Genomic DNA, 18380 nt, shown 5'->3' with positions numbered 1-18380 from the left:
ATGTGTGTGTGTCTATGTGTTGATGATGTGTCTCTACTGTGGTGTGTCCTATGTGTGGTGTCTCTACGTGTGTGTGTCTCTATGTTGTGTGTCTCTAGTGTGTGTCTCTAGTGTGTGCTCTACGTGTGTGTGTCTCTATGTGTGTGTCTCTATGTGTGTGTCTCTATGTGTGTGTGTCTCTGATGTGTGTGTCTCTAGTGTGTTCTCTACGTGTGTGTCTCTACGTGTGTGTTCTCTATGTGTGTGTCTCTATGTGTGTCTCTATGTGTGTGTCTCTACCGTGTAGTGTCTCCATATGTGTGTGTCTCTATGTGTGGTCTCTATGTGTGTGTGTCTCTACGTGTGTGTCTCCTATGTGTGTGTCTCTATGTGTGTGTCCTTCTGTGGTGTGTGTCTCTACGTGTGTGTGTTCCTCTCGTGTGTGTGTCTCTACGTGTGTGTGTCTCTACGTTGTGTCTCTACGTGTTGTGTCTCTATGTGTGTGTCTCTATGTGTGTAGTGTGTCTCTACTGTGTGTGTCTCTATGTGTGTGTGTCTCTACGTGTGTGTGTCTCTATGTGTGTGTGTCTCTAGTGTGTGTGTCCTTATGTGTGTGTCTCTAGTGTGTGTCTCTACGTGTGTGTTGTGTCTCTATGTGTGTGTCTCTATGTGTTGTGTCTCTATATGTGTGTGTCTCTACGTGTGTGTGAGGCTCTACATGTGTCCTCTATGTTGTGTGTGTCTCTACGTGTGTGTGTGTGTCTCTACGTGTGTGGTGTGGTCTCTACGTGTGTGTCTGTGTGTGTCTCTACGTGTGTGTGTCTCTATGGTGTGTGTCTCTACGTGTGTGTTCTCTACTGTGTGTCTCTATGTGTGTGTCCTCTACGTGGTGTCTCTATGTGTGTGGTGTCTCTACGTGTGTGTGTCTCTACGTGTGTGTGTCTCTATGTGTGTGTGTCTCTATGTGTGTGTCTCTACGTGTGTGTGTGGTGTCTCTATGTGTGTGTTGTCTCTATGCTGTGTGTCTCTATGTGTGTCCTCTATGTGTGTGTGTCTGTCCTATATTGTGTTGTCCTCTATGTGTGTGTCTCTATGTGTGTCTTATGTGTGTGTCTCTATGTGTGGTGTCTCTATGTGTGTCTTATGTGTGTGTCTATATGTGTGTGTCTCTAGTGTGTGTCTCTACGTGGTGTCTCTATGTGTGTCTCTACGTATGTCTCTATGATGTCTCTACGTGTGTCTCTATGTTGTGTGTCTCTATGTGTGTGTGTCTCTACTGTGTGTCTCTACGTGTGTTCTCATGTGTGTCTCTATGTGTGTGTGTCTCTATGTGTGTCTCTATGTGTGTGTGTCTATGTTGTCTCTATGTGTGTCTCTATGTGTGTGTGTCTCTATTGTGTCTCTAATGTGTGTCTCTACGTTGTGTCTCTATGTGTGTGGTTGTGCTCTATGTGTGTCTCTATGTGTGGTCTCTACGTGTGTCTCTATGTGTGTGTGGTCTCTATGTGTGTGTGTCTCATTGTGTGGTTCTCTGTGTGTCTCTATGTTGTGTGTTCTATGTGTGTCTCTACGTGTGTCTCTATGTGTGTGTGTCTCTAATGTGTGTGTCTCTATGTGTGTCTCTATTGTGTGTGTCTAATGTGTGTGTGTCTCTATGGTGTGTGTCTCTATGTGTGTGTTCATTTGTTCTCTACGTGTGTGTCTCTATGTGTGTGTTGTCTCTATGTTGTGTCTCATGTGTGTGTCTCTATGTGTGTGTCTCTAATGTGTGTCTCTATGTGTGTGTCTCTATGTGTGTCTCTACGTGTGTCTCTATGTGTGTGTGTCTCTATGTGTGTCTCTATGTGTGTTCGTTCATATGGTGTGTGTCTCTATGTGTAGGTGTGTCTCTATGTGTGTGTCTCTATGTGTGTCTCTGACTACGGTGTCCTCTAGTGTGGGTCCTACTCACCGTGTGTCTCTACGTTGTGTCTCTAATGTTGTGTCTCTGTCTGTTCTCTATGTGGTGGTGTCTCTATGTCTTCTCTATGCTGTGTGTCATCTACACTGTTGGGTGTAGTGCATAATGGTGTGTCTCTATGAGTGTGATCTCATTTTAATGTGTGTCTGTGTCTCTAACCGTGTGGTGTCTCTATGAGTAGTAGTCTCCTCTAAAATGTGTAGGTGATGCTCTCTTGAAGGAGCGATCTGTACCTCTATGACTGTTGGTGCTCTAATGTGTGCTGTGATCTCTTCTACGTAAGATGCTGATGTGTACGTAACGCATATGATGTGATCATGTCTCCATAGAAGACCTTGTCTCTTATGTGTGTCAGTCTAATTTGGTGGTGTCCTACCATATGATGTTTGGCACAGTCGGAAAGAAGATCGTACTACAGTCTCTTGCTCATCTATTCTCTAACCGTGTGTGGTGTCTCCATCTATGTGTGTGGTCTCTATGTTGTGTGTCCTATGGAGTGTGTCCTCTATGGTGGGTGTGTTGTCTTCTCTTACGTGTTCCCTCTATGTGGTGTGTCCTAATGTGTGGTGTGTTCTCTCCTTTCTCCTAAAAACGGGTTGTGTCTCTATCTCTAAATGTTGTGTGTCTCCTTTGTTGTGTCTCTAATGTGTGTGTGTCTTCTATGTGTTTGGTGTCTCTCTACTAAATCTTACTACGTGTGTGTGTCCTCTCTACTCTATGTGTGGTGTCTCTACCAATGTGTGTGTGTCTCGTCTAAACGTGTAGTGTCTCTATGGGTGTGTGTGTCTCCTCTAATCTCTACGGTGTGTTCTTCACTCTATGGAGTTGTGTTGTCTCATGGTGTTGTGGTGTCTGTCTCTATGTGTGTGGTGTCTCTCATCTATGTGTGGTGTGTCTCTTCTCCTCTCTCTAACTATCTCTAGTGTGTGGTATTTCTCCTGTATGTGGGGTGTCTTCTCACGTCATAACGTGTGTGTCTGCTCTCTGTTCTAAATGCTCTACGTGATGTGTGTCATACTCTTCTCTCTCCTAGTGTGCTTGTCTTCTCTTCTTGGTCTTTATCTCTATCTAAATGTGTGGTGTCATCTTCTATAGTTGTTGTTGTTCTACCACACAAATATCTTTCTCCTGTAAATCTGGTGTGATTGTGATGGAGACGACTAATTTTTGGACTTTGGCTTCTGGTACTAACTGGCTAACAAATGATGTCCTCTATGTGGTGTGGTGGTCTACGGTGGTGTGTTGTCTTCCTACCTCATGTCTCTCGTGTGTCGTGTCTTCTATTTGTTGTGGTGTCACCTCTTTCCTTCCTTACGACGTGTGTGTGTTTCTAAACTTCTCTAACGTGAGTACAGTCTCCTATCTCCTCTCTTCATCCGCTAGTAGTGTTGGTAATGGACACAGTGTAACATTGTACGCATACTGAGTTCGATCTGATGTCTGGATTCTCTAGCTTGAAGTGCTTGATGTGGATGTACTACGTGTCGACACCGAAGAGGTCGCTCTTGTAGACGACTAGTGTTCCATTGCGTCCATCTTACTGACCTAGTTGGCAGGTTCTGCCAGTCCAGCCGGGGGGGCAGAGGCACCGGAACCCCTCTGGAGACTCCTGGCACGTCGCCCCGCGCCCACACGGGTTTGAGTCACACCGCCGCGCCACTAAGAGGAGAGCGAGGACTCAGTGAATTGAACCAACTAATCAAGAACATTAGTTGATTATACAGCAAAACAATAAAACAACCAGTGACTTACACCTCAACGTCACTGAGGAGAGATGGAAAATATGAATCCGCCTGACAACCGACCAATTAATCGACCAACCAATTGGTGTGTTCAACGTGATTCTTACTTACCCTTCTTCTGTTAGGAACGTTTGTCCTATTATTGCTCGTTTTATGTGTTTTTTCCCTCAGCTTTCTCATTCGCGCGCACAGTGAGTCGTTCTAGATTAGAGTATCTGCGAAAAAGGACTCGAATATAAATGTAAATATGCAAATGTGTGTGCAGTTGTATGCGCGTTAGCGATGCATACGTGTGTTCCTAACCCTCGCGTTGTTATGTGGATGCTCGTGGGCCGGGTTTTCATTCCCCTATTCTCTTGCTCTGGTTCCTGAGCAAACACTGATACATAAAATCATCTGCTGCGCATCGTTCACACCTCACCGGATCTCCTAAGCTCGCTTTCCCATCCAGGGATAGGGGAGCGAGAGATAGGGAGCGAGAGAGAGAGAGAGGGGGGGGGAAAGGGGGATAGGGGTAGAGGAGGGAGCAACCACGCCTCGTTCCACTTCTCTGGAGAGTAATTAAAAACGGAGAAAAATATATGGAGAGAGAATGGGGGAATAAATAAAAAAAACGACAAAAAGAGAGAGAGGGAACGGGTAGAAACAGGCTAGGAAGGAGGTAGGTAGGGTGAACCCATAGGCAAATAGGCATATTTGGTCAGTAATGCGGTCATCGGTTTTTTCCCGTCCATGCAGAGCCACTGTGGCGTACATTTCTCATCTGTCAGCACCTCTCTCATAACCCTTCCCATGTACCTAACCCTACAGTCATACCAGTTTCCATGATCCTGACCCTTAACCCTGCACAATAACCCATTCAAAGCCACCGCAGCCCAGGGGGAGAGTCAATAACAAGCAAAGTACCCTTTAATTAATGTCCAATATATAAATCACGGCGAAAAACTGAGCTGTGTTGTGGTTCCGACATCCATGTCCTAGAACCCGAACCGACAGTCTGTCCCCCAGAGTGTGTGTGTGTGTGTGTGTGTGTGTGTGTGTGTGTGTGTGTGTGTGTGTCACTTCGTGCCCCACCAGATGACAAACAGTAGACAGATAGTGCCTCGCTGTGCCATGTTGTCACAACGCTCAATGATATAATAACATTCTAATTGGCCATCATTACTACACTAGTAATTGCCTTGAGATAACTCTTGTTGGTGGAGAGGGGAGAGAGAGTGGAGAAATTGCTTGAGAGAGAGGGAGTGGGATGAGCGGCGAGAGAGGAGATAAAAGGAAGAATATACGAGTAGAGACGGGTAGGGAGCAGGGAGGTAGAGAGCGGAGACATTTAGCTTCGTAAACATGATGGTTCCATTGAAAAGAGAGATGAGAGCAGAGCAGACAGCAGGAAAGCAGACAGACAACTAAATTGCCTTCTTTCTTTGCGCACAGCCAGACTCATACTATTTTCCCACACACGTTAAAAGCAAATAAGCAGTGACACAGACAGGGAGGGAAGGAGGGAGCCCGAGGGAGAGGTTTGTGACCTGGGGCTATGGCTCCCTCTGTCCTCACTAGAGGAAGGGAGAGCACCTGTGACACAGTCATTATTTCCAGTGTGGTGTATCTGCTGTACCTGTCACGGGGGTAAAAAGAGATGAAGTGGAACCCTGCATGTTTATACAGATACCTCTAGATATCCTGATGTCACATTTTATGAATGCATGACCAAGTCACTTAGGTAGAAAGCATCTGCTAAATGGCAAATATTTGATTATTATTCTTATGATATATTATATATTATTACGTTACGCTGTGTCTGCGCCGTGCACACGCGACACAAACAAACAAACTAACTAACACACACCACACACGTGAGATCACTAGATCTTTTTTGATTGTGACCTCTGTAATCCACCTAAACACTTGTGACGCTCGATGCCTCCCCCCCCCCCGTAATGGTGAAGTGGAACATTCTCCAAGCTGTGTGGGCCCCTGTTAACTGTGAGGTGAAGAGGGTGAGGGAGTAGAGTAGACAAGGGTGATTGGTATTCTAACTAAAGACAAGCACTCATCTTAACTTAAATGCTTAAGCCTGTTAGCTAATCGGCTAATCGGCAAAGATCAAAATCATCCCCTCGGGCCCTCATATACCCCAACACACCCCATGTTTAACCTGCACAGCTTAGCAAGCTCTACCTGTTTTGAAGAGACACGGACAGGGACACGCGCATACGAGTCTCACAGAATGGGTAACGGGTGCATGTGACTGTGCCGATTGCTTTTTGTGGGCTATTTCTGTAAGAACACTCTTTCTCTGACCACACACATAACAACTGGGCGGGGGGGGGGGGAACATGGCCGACTCCATGTCGCTAATGTGTTTGTGCCAGTGGTGTAATGACTTCTATCTGTATCTGATTACTGTGTTGCTTGTGTTCTGTGTAAATTAGTCTCATCCTGGTCACTGATTAGATCTTGGCACTGGTTTCGCGCTCCAATCACGGGTAATCTCAGCCGTGCTGATTGCGCTAATTACCGTCTGCGCAGGTGTGTCCGGTCCAGTGTCCGCACAGACACAGCTGAAACCCGACGGGTCCTCCTCACAGGTGGCCCCGTTCACAGGGGGAGGAGAGGCACGCATGCTCCACTGAGGAACGGCAGGAGAGCGGGAGAGACGGGGGACGGGAGAAGGAGAGAGAGAGAGAAGTCAAAACTAGAACAAGGCAAATCAGTCATGAATCTGGTCACTAACTGCCCATGTGCTAGAAGTTCATTCACGCTGGTATTATTCTCAAGATTTCTATGCAGAAATACTGCAGCAGTAATGAACTCACCGATATCACAGTTTGCGCCGCGGAAGCCCTCTTGGCACTCCACACTGGTACTCGTTAGGCTCTGTTTGGAACAGGTGCCCCCGTTCTTACAGGCTGGTGGGTACCGCAGTAGTTCAGATTCTGAGAGGTAAATGAGATGGGGAGATGGACAAGGGGGGGGGGGGGTCAGCAAAGAAAAGTGAGAATAGGTAGAGTGGAGTGCAGTTTGAAAAAGTGACGGAGAGGGAACGTGGGAGGAAGAGGGAGAACAAAAGAAAAGGATTCATCTCACCCTTTATCTTTTTCCCGTGTCCTCGATCCGTCTGGTCAGAACTACATTAGCGCAAACACACACGCAACAAAGCGTTCTGCGCAGTTGACACTGAGGCGTCCTCATTAGATACACAATCATAACTGAATAAAGTTTTATATTAAACCACAAACCCCCCCCCAGAGTGAGTGAATCCACGTCAGTGTGGTACTGGCGAGTGGCTGCCTGCCTGGGGCCCGGGCGTGGGCCCTGTGCAGCGGAAGAAGGCAGCCAGAATAAAGCCTACTTTCTAAAGATCCCCTCTCTGCCGTGTTCAGCTCTCTTTGTGACTGAGCCTCTTCACAGACGACCTGAATGGAGGGACAGGAAGAGCTCAGTACCCACCTAGCTAAGCAGGACCCAACCCAGCCCAGCTCACATCACTTTACCCAAGGCTATCGCCTTTCCCCTCACAATGCTCAGCTGCTGGCCCCTCATGTGGCTCATGTGGCTCCCGGAGGTTCCCACACTGGGGCACAGGAGGGCAACATTGGGAAATGTTTGTACAATGTTTCGGGAATGTCACCCATTCACTCACACACAGTCGAAAACAGACCGATGCACAAGCACTCTCAAAAGCATGACTTTCTTCTGATCGATAGTCTACTCTTCTTTGTTCCAAAGTTAGTCCTACATGGACACAAAACAAAACTGACCTTTGTCACACAGCAGGCCTCCCCAGTTGACGTCACACACACACTGCCAGGGTTCAACGCAGCTGCCATAGACGCAGCCTGGGAACGTCATACACCGGTCACACAGAGCACCCTCATAGCCATAGTGACACCTACAAACACAGAGGGGGGGGGGGGGGGCTACATGGTAAGATACATGGAAGTCTTTGAGAACAAACGTTATTTTCGACAGCAAGGTGGTGCAGACTCACTTGCATTTCTCAGGCACAGCGCAGGAGCCATGGATCTGTGACACCCCTGTCTGCACACCGCTGTACACACAACAACACAACACACACGACATTACATCACCGTCTGTCAGGTCAGAGACAGTCCACGGACACTGGGACCTATAGACACGACAGACGCCAAATCAACACAGTCCCTACGTACCGACCAAGAGTACAGAACAACACTGTCGTCAGAGAAACACAGCACACAGAACATACACAGCCTCATCGACGCCGGGTGGGGTCGTTCCATTTATGGTAAGTTCAGTGCTCTCCACCCTCTACCGTCTCTAACGACTCTCGACAAATGATGTCTCCCTTCCTGTGTCTCTCCAGTCCAATCAGCGCCCTGCTGAGGAGGAAGTGAGATGAGCCAGAGGAGGGCGGTAGCAGGAGGGAGGGCCACAGGATTCATTACTCCAGCTCGTATCCTCCATGGTTTCCGCCATCATTTCTTGATTTAGTCTACCTCAGCAACACTCTCGCTTCAGGTCAGAGTGTGAGGTCGCCTTTAATGATGACTCACAAGCCGGAATCATAAAGTGACTTTGAAAAAACTGTCAGGACATTTGAGGTTCTAAGGGGATTTTCCAGGCTTGTAGGTTTATTACCTTGGCATAACATACTAAGAATAGGAATTGACATACAAAGAGCCACGAGTCACGAGCAAGGAGGAGCCATCACTTGTGGATTCCATTCCAATCATTGTGCTGACCCTAATATGTCTGTAGTCTATAACACCAAGTCCCTAATGCAAGCTAAGCCCGAAAAGCGTTGGTTTCCTCAATAAAGAAGCGTTTTCTATCAACTTCCACTGTCCTCTAAGAGCTGCTGAAGGTCCTCTTCACTCCTGGAAGTCCAACAGAATATCAGACACAAAACCAACCCGTGTTCAGCACCAGGTAGCCCTCGCTCACCTTCTCGACACTCCGGTCCGTCCAGCCCTCCTTGCAGACCTGATGCCACTGACGTCACAGTCAAAGTGTCCGAAGAAGTCGTCCCGGGGCCGGCAGAGCTTGTTGCAGAAGGGGCCGTAGTAGTTGGAGTCACAGCGGTACCGGAGGCGGTACTTCCAGGCTGAGTGCGCGCCCGTGGTGACGGTACGTCTGCCACTGCTCGCCAGGATTCAACATGGAGGACAGGAGGACACGCTCGATCAGACCAGCCTGACCTGAAGGAGAGAGAGACAGAGAGAGAGAGAGAGAGAGAGAGAGGGATATATATTAAGAGAGAGGAGACACAGGGATAAAGAGAGAGAGTTAGATTTGCCCTGAGAGAAAGACAGTAGAGAGAGACAGACAGAGAGAGAGAGAGTTAGATTTGCCCTGAGAGAAAAGACAGTAGAGAAGAGACAGAAGAGAGAGAGAGAGAGAGAGAGAGTTGATTATTGCCCTGAGAGAAAGACAGTAGAGAAGAGACAGAGAGAGAGAGAGAAGTTAGATTTGCCCTGAGAGAAAGACAGTAGAGAAGAGACAGACAGAAGGAGAGAGAGAAGAGAGAGAGTTGATTTGCCCTGAGAGAAAAGACAGTAGAGAAGAGACAGAGAGAGAGAGAGAGTTAGATTTGCCCTGAGAGAAAGACAGTGAGAAGAGACAGACAGAAGAGAGAGAGAGAGAGAGAGAGAGAGAGGAGAGAGAGTTAGATTTGCCCTGAGAGAAAGACAGTAGAGAAGAGACAGACAGAGGAGAGAGGAGAGAGAGAGAGAAGAGAGTGTAAGATTTGCCCTGGAGAAAGACAGTAGAGAAGAGACAGAGAGACAGCGTTTAGGTAAAGAGAGCAGCTAAAGGGCACAGGGTCGTGTGTGGCTGCCCTGAAAGAGAGAGACGAGAAGGGACAGAGTCTCGCTCCACCCTGCACGGTGGTAATGTGTGAGAGCTGCTGATAAGGAGGGAGGACAGGGGTGAGGGCAGAGGTGGCAGACAGGGGACAGGGTGAGAGTGCAGAGGTACAGAGGGGTAGAGAGGGCACAGATGGGTAGAGGAGGCACGGTTTGGGTGGTGACATGGTGAGAGAGCTGCTGACCCCAGGGGGATTTCCCAGAGAGGCTGTCATCTCCACTCAGTTATAATCCCCCCTGACAGGGTATTAACCCACACAAAGCACGTTGTGTGTGTGTGTGTGTGGCGTGCGCGTGCGTTGCTGGCGTGCGTTTGCGTGTGTGTGAGAGAAAGGAGAGAGAATGTGTGTGTGGTGCCATGTGTGCGAGTGTGTGGTGTGAGAGGGAGATGTTTGTGTGTGCATGCGTGCGTGAGTACGAGAGAGAGAGAGAATGTGTGTATACGAGAGAGCGAGGCAGAGAATGTGAGTGGCGAAACAGTGTATGTGTGAATGTGTATTTAAGAGACGGGAGATGGAGCAAGAGATAGAGACAGAGAGAAGGGGGGGTCTGTAAGTGAGTGGGAGAGGAAGAGAGAGCATTAGAGAGAGGAGGGGGAGGAGAGAGAGAGAGACAGGGAGGGAGAGCTACATAACACACATAGCAAAAGTCCTGATGGAGGGATGAGATCATCTGGGTTTGAAACAAAAGAATGAAAAACAGCGGGCACATATTGGCTGGGGGTTGGAAGGGGAGAGGGAACACAGCGGACACTAAGGGTGTTGTTATCCCAGCTACACCCCCCCCCATTCTCCACACGTGCGGCCGTGTGTGTGTGTGCGTGTGTTTTTGTTAAGCTCTTGAACTTGCAGCTACAGCAGCACATGTTCCTTCCTTACTTTGACCGCTCTGATGAGTCACACCACTCACTTCAACGCCCACAGTAAAAGTGCTCCACCAGAGAGACAGAGTCAGAGACGGAGTGTGTGAGAGAGTGTACAGTATGACTGTTCCGTTGTGGTGAGTTGGGCACAGTTAAGACAGGGACAGACGGAGAGAGAGGTCTCAATGGGCGAGAGCCCACAAGGACAGGACCATGCCAGCGGGCATCTAATCTCTAACCCTTGTGATTGTGTCCCACTGCTCGGTATTGGATCTGAAGTGTTTGCCCTTGACGGTGGTGTGTGTGTGTGTGTGTGGTGTGGGGGGGGGGGGGGATTCTCTCAAATCACCGGGGCTACAAATCAATGAATAGACCGATCTCAGTCAATAGATCAACACACAAGCACCTTTCATACCTGTCTCCAAACACACATTAAATAGGGTAGGGTGAGAATACAAGAAGAGAGAGAGAGAGAGAGAGAGAGAGAGAGAGAGAGAGAGAGAGAGAGAGAGAGAGAGAGAAGAGGAGAGAGAGAGAGAGAGAGAGAAGAAAGTGGAGAAGAGAGGGAACAGAGAGAAAGTGGGGTGCAATTGGTTGTTCAAAAAAGTGGGGGAGGTTGTATTGTTTTTTATTGATTGTATTGCCTTTCGTGTGATCCAACGAAAACGTATTGCTCACATAAAAAAAAGAGGGAGAAAATCACCGGGGGGAACACAACTAGCTCCATTCCGGAGAGTCGATGAAGGTCATTAATGTTTTACAGCGTTGTCACTATGTTCTCCGTCTCTGTCCAAGGACTCTGTGGCTCTGTGTTAGACAGCTCCATTACAGTGTTGTAATCCATCCTGATTAGAGCTGTGGGCCTGTAAGTTGGCCCCGACTCCTCTAGGATGTCTGTTTTTTATTTATTTAGCTGAGCTAAGCCGGGAGCCAGGAGAGAGGCTTTAAACCCAATGTGGTAAAAAGAGAGAATATTTCAGGAGCTCAGGAGAACGAGGGATGGCGCAAACAAGACGTACGACGAGAGCTGTGGAGGGCAGAGGGAAAGAGAGATGGAGGGAAGGGGAAAAAAGAGAGAGAGAAGGAGGAAGAGTTCTGGGGTTTGGTTCCCAGTCTCTCATTATCTCTCCACTCATCTTTTGGCTGAGTCTGTCTGCAGACTTTTACTGGGCAGGAGGGGGCAGAGGAACAAGGGAGACAGGGGGAGAGGATGAACGGGAAAGGCTGGGGAACGAGAGGAATGAGGAAGGACAGTCGCATCTTTGTGTTTGTGTGTCTTAGTGTGTATGTAATGAGTATTGAAGTGTTGATTTTTGTGTGTGTGTGTGTGTCGTCTATATCTGTCTGTTTTTAGAGAACGCTGCTCACATTCCCTATCTCTGATTATGAGCAGAAACAAGAAGCGGAGTGTGAAATTAAGAGGTCTGACTGGGAGACCCTTACACTGTAACACTGACACACACACACCAGCACACCTACAGGCACAACTAGAAGCACATGCAGACGCACGCGCGCACGCACACACACACACACACACACTATCAACATCCACCCTGTACGCACAACCACAAAGGCAAACACATTTCCTACACTGCAAGTGCAAACTGATACACATTCAAAACAGACACACATACTGGCTGTGCCTCCTTCTCAAGACAGCAAGGGGACCCAGTGAGGACAGGGGGGAACCATAGCCCTGGGTCACAAACAGGAAGGGGGAGGGGCCACATGTCCCTCTCCCTCCCTCCCTGTCTGTGTCACTGCTTATTTTGCTTTTAACGTGTGTGGGAAAGTATGAGAGTCTGGCTGTGCTCAAAGAAATAAGGCAATTTAGTCTGTCTGTCTCTTTCACTGATTCGCTCTCACACACACACACACACACACACACACACACACACACACACACACACACACACACACACACACACACACACACACACACACACACACACACACACACACACACACAGGAAATTCTCTTTCCAGCCTTACCTGATTCTGATGTGTCGTTGTCATGGTCCAGAGCCTCTAACACCAAGGAGAAGGATTTCTGTGGACGACAAAGAGAGACAACAAGGTTCAATCAATTCAGTTTTATCTACGTATGTAGTTCTGATCCAAATTGATTTGTCACAAAGTGGCAATCTGACGTGAAACACCCAAAAGAGCTAGCCAAGAACATGTAGCAGCTCGCAGTAGTCCTACTGATGAAATGAACAAATACAACCTGGCAACCTCACAGTGTGAAGAACAATGTCATTTTTGACTCACTTCAGAAACGTCCATAAAGTCCATACAGCAGTTGGGCTGTGATGGTCACGGAATTTTGGATGATGGTAAATTGGCCAGCCAAATGACCGTGGTCACCGTAATAACAGTTCGAATAGCATTCTTTTTTTAGAAATTTTAATAATAATCCAATTAAATAAATCCTGACAAACATTTTCTCCTCTCCTCCGCTCCTGACCGCATGTGCCGCCATATAAATAGAATGAATAGAACAGGCGTTTTCATTCTAGTCAATGATGGCATAATAGGTGGACTGGCTACCATTGCGAGTGTACCGATTGCAGAAGATGGACAGGGCATTTTTTCTGGTTATATTACAGTCAATGAACAAAGTAGACCACACAAAGCTGCTATTGCACTGGAGAGCCAGAACCTTAAGGACACCGGTACTGACCATTATCTTTTTTATGGTAAACAGAGTCTTCATTTATCCACCATCTTTGGCCATAGGAGCAAAGCAGGAAGTAAAAGCAGGAAGTGTACCCATCACTATGTGCTGTGATTTGTTGATTAGACTCAACTGACATTGCAAGAAAAACAGGCGCCACATCGGTTAACATCCTTTGAATGAACATTCTACATTTCAGCAAGGAGCAGCAAAGTTTCCTCACATTGTTAAGAGACCATGTTACCGCTGAAACAGACTCAACCTCACGAAAAACAAACTGAGTGCTCACATCCCAAAATATAACACTTTTGTTTGGTTTTTGGTTATTACATGATTCCACATGTGTTACTTCATAGTTTTGAGGTCTTCACTATTATTCTACAGTGTAGAAAATAGTAAAAAATTAAGAAAAACCCTGGAAAGAGTAGATGTGTCCAAACATTTGACTGGTACTGTACATGTATCCCATGTGCTCAATAATTATTGGGACAGTGAAGCATTTTTTCATCTTTTGACTCTATACTCAAAAAGTTTGTATTTTAAATCCAACAGTGACTATGAGGTTAAAGTGCAGACTACTTTAATTTGAGGTTTAATTTGAGGATATTTTCATCCATATCGGGTGAACTGTTTAGAAATTACAGCACTTTTTGTACATAGTCCCCCCATTTTAGGACACCAAAAGCTTTTGGGACAAATTCACTTATAYAGTTCATTCGGAATGTATTCATATCCCTTGACGTTTTTGACATTTTGTTGCGTTACAGCCTAAACATTTCCCCCATCGATCTACACACAAAGCGAAAACAGGTTTCCTTGAAATGTTTCTCCAACTTCATTGGAGTCCWCCTGTGGTAAATTCAATTGATTCGACATGATTTGGAAAGGCACACACCTGTCTATATAAGGTACCTCAGTTGACAGTGCATGTCAGAGCAAAAACCAAGCCATGAGGTCGAAAGAATTGTCCGTAGAGCTCTGAGACAGGATTGTGTCGAGGCACAGATCTTGGGAAGGGTACCAAAAAATGTCTGCAGCATTGAGGGAACCCAAGAACACAGTGGCCTCCATCATTTTTAAGTGGAAGAAGATTGGAACCAACAAGACTCTTCCTAGAGCTGGCCGCCCGGCCAAACTGAGCAATCGGGGGAGAAGAGCCTTGGTCAGGGAGGTGACTAAGAACCCAATGGTCACTCTGACAGAGCTCCTCTGTGGAGATGGGAGAACCTTCCAGAAGGACAACCATCTCTGCAGCACTCTATCAATCAGGCCTTTATGATAGTGGCCAGACGTAAGCCACTCCTCAGTAAAAGGTACACAACAGCCCGCTTGGAGTTTGCCAAAAGTCACCTAAAGGACATTCAGGATATGAGAAACTTGATTCTCTGGCCTGAATGCCAAGCGTCATGTCTGGAGGAAACCTGGTACCGGTGATGCATGGTGGTGGCAGCATCATGCTGTAGGGATGTTTTTCAGCGGCAGGGACTTGGAGACTAGACAGGATCGAGGGAAAGATGAACGGAGCAAAGTACAGAGAGATCCTTGATGAAAACCTGCTCCAGAACGCTCAGAACCACAGACTGGGGCGAAGGTTCACCTTCCAACAGGACAACGCCCCTAAGTACACAGCCAAGACAACGCAAGAGTGGCTTCGGGACAAGACTCTGAATATCCTTGAGTTGCCCAGCCAGAGCCCAGACTTGAACCCGATCGAACATCTCTGGAGACTGAAAATAATCGCTGCAAAAGGTGCTTCAACAAAGTACTGAGTAAAKGGTCTGAATACTTATGTAATTGTGATATTACAGCTTTAAACTGTAATAAATATGGAAAAATTTCTAAAAACAGTTTTTGCTTTGTCATTGTGGGTATTGTGTGTAGATTGATGAGAGGAAAAAAACTATTTATTCAGTTTTAGAATAAGGCTGTAATGTAACAAAATGTGGAAAAAGTCAAGGGGTCTGAATACATTTCGGAGGCAATGTATGTGTATTAAAGTAGTAAAAAGTGAAGTATTTGGTCCCATATTCCTAGCATGCAATGACTACATCAAGCTTGTGACTAAACACATTAGTTGGATGCTGTTTTGCTGTTTGTCTTGGTTGTGTTTCAGATTATTTTGTGCCCAATGGAAATTAATAGTAAATAATGTGTTGTGTCCTTTCGGAGTCCGTTTTATTGTAAATAAGAATATAATATGTTTATTAACAATTCTACAGTAATGTGGATGTTACCATGACTACGGATAATCCTGAATGAATAGTGAATAATGATGAGTGAGAAAGTTACAGACACACAAATATCATACCCATAAGACATACTAACATTACAGTAGCAGGAGAAGTTAGCATTTTTGGGGGGGGTTTATGATATTTGTGMGTCTGTAACTTTCTCAGTGAGATGTACCCATCGCGGTGAATTGGGAGCTTTAACAGTGTGCGGCCCTTCTTGTACGACCACAAACTTTTCTGTAACTTTCTCGCTCATCATTATTCACGATTCATTCAGGATTATCCGTAATCATGGTAGCATCCATATTGTTAAATCAACTTCAATCAGAGTAGAAGGGGAGGAGACGAGTTCAATAAATCTTTTTAGGCCTTGAGAAAATTGAGACGTGGATTGTGTATGTGTGCCATTCAGAGGGTGAATGAGCAAGACAAAATATTGAAGTGCCTTTGAATGGGGTATGGTAGTAGTTGCCAGGCGCACCGGTTTGAGTGGGTCAAGAACTGCAATGCTGCTGGGGTTTCCACGCTCAACAGTTTCCCACGTGTTAAGAATAGTTCACCAGCCAAAGGACATCCAGCCATCTTGGCACAACTGTGGGAAGCATTGGAGTCAACATGGGCCGGCATCCCTGTGGAACGCTTACGACACCTTGTAGTCCACGCCCGATGAATTGAGGCTGTTCTGAGGGCAAAACTAGGTGCACCTCAATATTAGGAAGGTGTTGCAAATTTTTGTACACTCAGTGTGTGTATGTATGTGTCACGTTCCTGACCTATTTCTGTTAGTTTGTTGTATGTGTTAGTTGGTCAGGACGTGAGTTTGGGTGGGCATTCTATGTTTTCTGTTTCTATGTTGGTTKAAGGGTTGCCTGGTATGGCTCTTAATTAGAGGCAGGTGTTTTGCGTTTTCCTCTAATTGAGAGTCATATTTAGGTAGGTTGTTTCACAGTGTTCGTTGTGGGTGGTTGTCTCCTGTGTCAGTGTTTGTCGCACCATACGGGACTGTTCGGTTTGTTTGTAAGTTCAGTCTTTTGTGTAGTCATTTTCCTGTTCGTGAGTTCTGCGTTTTATGTAAGTTCGCATGTCCAGGTTTGTCTACTCCGTTTTGTTGTTTTGTTAGTTTATAGTCAAGTTCGTGTTTTCGTCTTTTCTGTAAATAAATATGTCATCACAACCCGCTGCGCCTTGGTTCAATCACTACTCCTCCTCTTCGTATGAAGAGAGAGAGGAACGCCGTTACAGTATGTGTGTATATATATATATATACATAAATACATATACATACACACACTGAGTTTTTTTTGTACAAAAATTTGCAACACCTTCCTAATATTGAGGTGCACCTAGTTTTGCCCTCAGAACAGCCTCAATTCATCGGGCGTGGACTACAAGGTGTCGAAAGCGTTCCATATGGATGCCGGCCCATGTTGACTCCAATGCTTCCCACAGTTGTGCCAAGATGGCTGGATGTCCTTTGGCTGGTGAACTATTCTTAACACGTGGGAAACTGTTGAGCGTGGAAACCCCAGCAGCATTGCAGTTCTTGACCCACTCAAACCGGTATATATATATATATTTTAATACGGTTATGATGGTTATTTTATTGTCATGACGGTCTTCATCCATAACCATTGTTTACACGGTTATACGGTAATTGTGCCAGCCCTGCAAAGCAGCAATAATGTGATATGCCAAGCTAGGCTACCTCGAGGAACCCGTGCTACCCACATCTACGGAGCACTCTTCCAACTCTGCCAGGCCCTTAAGGGCCGGGAGGTGGCTAGYGTTTTTTCCTCTTTCCCAGATCATAGATTTAATAGGACTGGTCCCATATCCACGATGCGTCTGAGAGTAGGAGTGCAGATCTAGGATCAGTTTTGCCTTTTAGATCATAATGAATAAGATTACATAAACAGATCCTCGATCAGCACTCCTACTCTGAGACGTTTGTGGACACCGGCCCAGGTACAGTATGCTCGCATGATACGACAGAGTGGGGTGAACCATTCGGAATTCAGCACCTTAAAAGAGCAGCAACACAGAGAGAGACACACAGACATAGAGACACACAGAGAGACAGAGAGGGTACTGTATAGACTACTACATCTGGCTACAAAAGGGCCTGTACAGAAGACAGGGACAAACAGCAGATATCTTACAATTTAGGATTTACAAAGATACTTAAATTATTTCGCTCATTCTGTCTTTGGTGCAGATCAGCAATGAATAATTCAGACCCATGTCCCCCCTTTCTCCATCCGTCCTCTCTCCCTCTCTCCGAAACACCAGTGGCTGCCATGCAAATCACCCCGCCGTGCATTGTGGGCCGGGTGTCCTCCTAAAGGGCTGGATGGATGTGCAGTCATGCCTCTGCTCTAAGGGCCCACCGCCGAGGGGATGAGTGGAGCGAGGGAGGGAGGGAGGGAGGGAGGGAGGGAGGGAGGGAGAGAGAGAGGTGGACGACGAAAGGTGAGTTTAGATGGAAGAAAAGAGGGCGAAATATAAGTTAAAAGACAGTGCGTGAGCGGAGAGTAAATTACATGTAGAAGAATGATGGCAGGATGGAGGGGAAAGGGAGCGGGTATAAAAATGTGTAGAGGGTAGTTAATTAGAGGTCGGGAAAAAAACATTCAGGAGTGTGGAGGGAAGGATGAAGTGAGGGGAAGGTGCACTGGAGTGTAGACGCTGAGGGCGCGCGAGCGTGTGTGTCTGTGCGTGTGTGTCTGTGCGTGTGTGTCTGTGCGTGCGTGTCTGTGCGTGTGTGTCTGTGCGTGCGTGTCTGTGCGTGCGTGCGTGCGTTCGCCCATGCGTGTGTGATCCGAGGTGAGGGAGGACAGAGAACATGGGCATTGAATAAATAGGTTGGTGGGTCTTAGACTGACCAGACATTCAGGAGAACAGGAAACAAGACAGAAAACAGATACAGGAGGAAGAGAACGGGAGGATGGAACTCTAGCATGGTAGAGGAAAAGAGCATGGAAAGTGAGGAGTTGAAGGTCGGGGAGATGTTAAATAAAGAAGGTGCGGAGAAGAAAGTGCTAGAACAATGGATGACAGCATAGAGGAGCGGTAAAGAACAG

At 46.7% G+C, this 18380-nt stretch overlaps 1 pseudogene; it reads right to left on the bottom strand.

Moving 5' to 3' along the window:
• LOC111957284 (protein jagged-1b-like) overlaps window positions 1–18380 on the bottom strand; it is a 60121-nt pseudogene that overhangs the window by 8179 nt on the left and 33562 nt on the right.

This window comes from Salvelinus sp. IW2-2015, linkage group LG4p (genome assembly GCF_002910315.2).
Source record: "Salvelinus sp. IW2-2015 linkage group LG4p, ASM291031v2, whole genome shotgun sequence".
NCBI lineage: Eukaryota > Metazoa > Chordata > Actinopteri > Salmoniformes > Salmonidae > Salvelinus > Salvelinus sp. IW2-2015.
The sequence above is the reverse complement of the archived record's forward strand: the minus strand, read 5'-3'. Positions and strand labels throughout refer to the sequence as shown.